This window comes from Ictidomys tridecemlineatus, chromosome 2, assembly GCF_052094955.1.
Source record: "Ictidomys tridecemlineatus isolate mIctTri1 chromosome 2, mIctTri1.hap1, whole genome shotgun sequence".
NCBI lineage: Eukaryota > Metazoa > Chordata > Mammalia > Rodentia > Sciuridae > Ictidomys > Ictidomys tridecemlineatus.
In genome coordinates this window covers 62,084,511-62,090,510 of record NC_135478.1, presented here as the reverse complement: position 1 = coordinate 62,090,510, position 6,000 = coordinate 62,084,511, and positions in this window count along the sequence as shown.

Genomic DNA, 6,000 nt, shown 5'->3' with positions numbered 1-6,000 from the left:
TCTAGAACTAAACTTAAAACAAACCCTAGCCCTCATCCTAGCCCTAAACCTAGCGCTAATCATAACCCTAACCTTAACCATAGCCCTAACTTAATTCTAACTCTCACCCTCCCACAAAACCTAGCTATAACACCATCTCTTAACCTAAACTTAATCCTAACCCTAACCCTAATACTAGACCTAAGCTTAACTGTTGAGAGCCACAGCCGAAGGGGCCCCAGCAAACTTCCAGCTGCCAGCTGATGATTGGCTCACAGTGGCCCAAGCAAACTTCTAGCTGCCAACTGATTTGCTCCTCTGTGCTGATGCTCATTGGGTTGTTTTCCTGCCCTTTCAGACAACAGAGCTGCTTATTAGGGGACTTTTTTTGGCTCTGCCCATGCGACCCAGCCAATCGGCCTCAAGAGCAGGAGGAGTGAGGGAGGTTGAGAGGCTTGTGGGAAGCCAGAGGTGGCAGTTGGGCTCTGAGGGTTTTCCTGAGGAGCTGTGTGGTGTGGCGTGTGTGTTCTAAAAATAAAGTTTGTTTCTTATGACAAGTGGCTCCTGAATTGTGCCCAGCCAGACTGCATCACTAAACACTAACCCTAGTCCTAATCCTAGCTCTAATTTAACCCTATCCCTAATTCTAACGCTAACCATAGACCTAAGACTAACGCTCTCACACTAGCCCTATCTCTACAGCTTACACTATCCCTTAAATTAACCCTAACCCTAGCCCTAAACATAGCCATAAACCTAGTCTTAATCCGAGTCCTAAACCTAGCTTTAACCCTATACTTAAACTTAACCCTAACCCAAACAAAAACCCTAATCCTATACATATCCCTAGACCTAATCTTAGGTCTTACCATTTCCATTAACCTAATGATAACTGTAACACTTATGCTAAACATCAGAAGTAAACTTAACCCTATCCATTACACTAAACCACATCTAAACACTAAACCTAACACTTTCATTAATCCTAACCCTAAACCTAATGCTAAATAAAGCCCTAAACCTTACCTTTAACCTAAACCAAACCCTAACCTCTAACCTGACCCTAATAATAACCCTAGCTCCAAACCTAACCCTTACCCTAAACATAACACTTACACTGGACCCAGCCATAAACCTAACATTAAATCTATCCCTAACTTTAAAGCTAGACCTGGCATTAGCCCTAGCTCTAATACTAGCCCTAACTCTAACACAAACACTTGCCTTCATTCTAGTCCTAAGCCTAGTCTTAATTATAAACCTAACCCTAACCCTAACCCTAGCCCTAACCCTAATACTAACCCTCGCCCTAGCCCTCAACTTATCTATAACCCACTACCTTACCCTATATGTAACCCTAACATTAACCCTAACCTGAGGTCTAAACCTAACACTAACCCTAGCTCTAATTTAGCCCTATCCCTAAACATAACCATAGCCCTAGCCCTGCGACTAACTCTAAATCTCACACTAGCCTATCACTAGTTCTAAACCTATCCATTACCATAACCTTAACCCTAACCTTAACTATAGTCCTAACCCTTGCTCTATCTTTATTCCTAGCCCTAACCATATATCAAATCCTAACTCTAAATCTAACCCTAATCCGAAGCCTAAGCCTAACCATTATAAATAAATTTACATTTAGATTCTATGTCTACAGACCTTAGCTTCAATTATTATTTACAATATAGTCATTAGTTTCATAAAAGGCATACCATTTCTGGTGGTATATTAGAGAATTAATGGTCAGGGGTAGGATGTTATTTTAATGGGGAAAGGAGTGAGGGTATGAGATTAATCTATCTTAGGATATTGGAGGAGACTAGACAGGGATAATTTATAGAAGAATGTATAAATTCAAATTCCTTATCTGTATTCATAAAATTACCCTATGTGTAAATAGTAAAAGTTTAAAGGTTGTAAGTGGGATAGAAGGAGGAAAAAAAAAACAATGAAAGAAAGAAAGACAGGGAGAATAAAAATAAGATAAAATAAAGGGAGAGTGGGGTGGGCCTATGCAATTCCTCTATATTAAACTATTCTGGTGATTCAGTTTTTAAGTCCAATTTCATGCAAAGTTCTTGGTTTTGTGTATGTTGAGATTTTGAGGGCCAGAGGGAAAAGGGTAGAGGAGAATAGATGAGAAGAGTAAAAACAGAAAAGTCTCTAAGGACTTTGTTTTTCTCCAGTAGGTGAAGTTGTCTATTCCTAGCTTGAGTCTCTGTGCTAAGGGTGATGGAGGTAGCCAGTTTGAGAGGGCTTGAGCTTCCTCATGGAGCCTCCCTACTCTTATTCTCTGAGTTGAAAACCAGGTATTTTGTACAGTTGCTGTTCTGCATTGATAGCTAACCCCCTCAAAAAAAAAAAAAAAGCTTGTGAGAAAAATCTTGAGTCATCACAGCTGGAGGTAGGAGAGTTGGAAACCAGGTACCTGAGCAGCCACATAACTGAGCTGGTAGCCAGCTGGTAGCTCTAATTCTAGCTCTAATTAAACCCTAACTCTAATCCTAAAACTAAACCTAACACTAACTCTAACTCTCGCCCTAGCCCTATTCCTAATTCTAACCATGTCCCTTATGATAACTCAAACCCTAATAACCCTAGCCCTAAACTTCACTGTAGCCCTAAACCTAGATTTCAACCTAACTCTTAATCTAAACCTAACCCTAAGCCTAAACTACACCCTAACACTAGCTCTAACCCTAACACTAATTTGAAAACTAGCCCTAACCCAACTCTAGCTCTCAAGGAAAACTGAGCCATTTCACTGACCCTAACAATGAACCTAAACCAAACCTAACCCTACAGCTAACCCTAACCTTAGCCCTAATTCGAGTCCTAAACATAACCCTAGAACTAATACTAAACCTGACTCTGATCTTAACACTAACCCTAGCTCTACACATTACCCTATCCCTGAACCTAATCCAAACACTAGACCTCGCCCTAAACCTAACCTTAAAACTAGCCCTAATCTTTTAATGCCAGTTTTAAATTAACCGTAGCCCTAAACCTAACACAAAACCTAGCCCTAATCCAAGTCCTAACCCTAACTTTAACCCTAATTCTAACCCTGGGCCTAACCATAACCCTATCCCTAGTCCTAATCCTAGCTCTAACTCTGTTTCCTACACCCAGTCAAACCCTCAGCCTATTGCTACCCTAGTCCTAATCCTAATTCTATGCCTACTCCAAACCCTAACTCTATTACCAGTCCTAACCTTAACCCTCATTCTAGCTCTAAACTTAACCCAAACCCTAACTCTAACCCTGACCCTTATTCTGACCCTAACAATATACCTAGATTTAAACATGATCCTAACCCTTATCGGAAAACTAACACTAGCCCTACCATTAACCCTAAACCTAAACCTAAAGATAACACTAGCCCTAGACCTAAACCTAATCCTAAATATAGCCATAATCCGAGCCTTAGCCCTAACAATAACCCTTAACTTACACCAAACACTAACTCTACTTTTAACCTAACCCTACTACTCATTCTGGACATAACCCTAAACCTAATCTTAACCTGAAACCTGACTTTTACCCTAACAGAAACCCTAGCTCTAAACCTTATGTTAACCCCAAAACTAACCCTAGCACTAGATGAACTCTAAATATAGCCATTACCATAACTCTAACTCTTATTACCCATATACCTAACAATAGCCCTAAACCTCACAAAAAACCTAGCCTTAATTATAGCCCTAAACCTAACCCTAAGTATAACTCTAACCCTAAACCTATCCCTAACCCTAACCCTAACCATCATTCTACTCCTAACCCTAGCTCAAACACTAAAACTTACCCTAAAGTAACCCTAGCCCAAACACTAAACCTAACCCTAACTCTAGCCCTAATTTTAAATGTAATCATAGCCCAAACCCTAGCTCTTATTCTATCTATTACACTTACCATAACCTTAAAACTAATGCTAACCCTAGCCCTAAAACTAACCGTAAACCTACCCTAGCCCAGAATGTAAACCTAACCCTCACCCTAGCCCTAAACCTACCTCAATCCCTAAAAATTACACTTACTCTAACTCTAACACTAACCAAAGTTCTAACCCTAAACCTAAGCCAAGCCCTAATCCTAACCTTAACCAAATCCCTAAACCTAGCTTGAAACCTATCCATTATTCTAAGCCTAAACTTAACACTAATGATAACACTAGACCTAAATCTAAACCTACACTAACCCTAAACATAAAAATAACACTAGAACTAACAGTGAACCTAAACCTAACCCTAAACCTAAGCTAGCTCAAATGCTAACTCTAATCCTAAACCTAAACCTAATGCTGACTTATCTTTAACCTGACATCTAAACATATTACCCTAAACCTAATGATAATCCTTGCCCTAACCGTTACACTAACCATGACCATAACCCTAGACCAAATCATAAATTAATCTTAGCCATAGCAAAAATTCTAGCTCAAATCCTAAACCGTACCCTAAACCTAATCCTAAGTGTAACCCTTGTCCAAACCCTGACCCTAAACTGTACCATAAACCTAATCCTAACTGTAACCCTCACCCTAACCCTGACCCTAACCATAACTCTAGCCCTAATTCTAACCATTATCCTAGCCCTAACCCTAGGTCTAACCCTATAAATTACCCTAACGATAACTATAACCTTAATGCTAACCCTAGGCCTAACCCTAAACCTATCACAAATGCTAACCATATCCATTACCTGAAAACTAACCTAAACTTAAATCTAACACTATCCATTACCTTAACCCTAATTCTAACCTTAATACTAATTTGAGACTTAACACTAAACCTTAAACTAACCCAAACCTAAAGCCTGACCCTGACCCTAATAATATTCCAGCTCTTAATCTGACCCTTTCCCTACACATAAACTTTATTTTGACCTTGCCATAAACATAACCCTAAAAATATCACTAACTATAAACCTAGACCTGACATTAGTCCTAGCCCTAATTCTTGCCCTAAACCTAACAAAAAACCTAGCTCTAATCCTAGCCTTAAATCTAGCCTTAATCCTAAACCTAACCATAACCCTAGCCCTATCCCTAAAGCTAATCATAAAACTAGCCTTATCCCTAACCATAGCACTATAACAAAACCAAGCAACAAGCCTAACACTAACCTTAACTTAATCCAAACCCTAGCACTACAACTAGATCTAACCCTAGCAATAATTCGAGTCCTTATCATAACCTTAAAAAGAACCCTGAACCTGACTTATATCCTAACACTCATCCTAGCTCTAAATACCACCCTAACCCTAAACCTCCAGTAATCCTATCCCTAGACCTAAACCTAAACCTAGCCCTAACCCTAGCTCAAACCATAAACTTTATGCTAAATATAACCCTAAACTTAAACCTAAACCAGGTTCTAACACTATCTTTAACCCTAACACAAGGCATATTCCTAATCATAACCCTTACCCTAATGCTAACCCTAAGCCTAACCCTAGCCCTATCACTAATGCTAACAGTATCAATTACCCTAAACCAAACCTGAACCTTAAAATAAACCTAACCTTCACTCTAATGCTAATTTGATCTGTAAACCTAAATCCTTACCTAAGCAAAATCCTAATCTTAATAATTCCCTGAGCTCTAAACCTCAACCTTACCCTAAACCTAACCCTTACACTAGACGTAGCCATAAGCCTAACCCTAAAACTATCTTTAACCATAACCCTAGAGCTGATATTAGCCCTAGCACTAATCCTAGCCCTGAATCTAAAACGAACACTATTGCTCATCCTAGCCCTAAACCGAGCCTTAATCATAACCCTAACTCCAACCCTAGCCCTAACCCTAACTCTAACCCTCATCCTACATCTAAACCTAGATATAACACCATTCTTTATCCTAAACCTAAACCTAACTCTATCCCTATCGCTAGGGATAAGCTAAACACTAAATCTAGCCCTAATGCTAGCCCTAATTTAACCCTATCCTAAACCCTAAATCTAACTTTAGCCCTATCACTAACTCTAACTCTTGCACTAGCTGTAACCCTA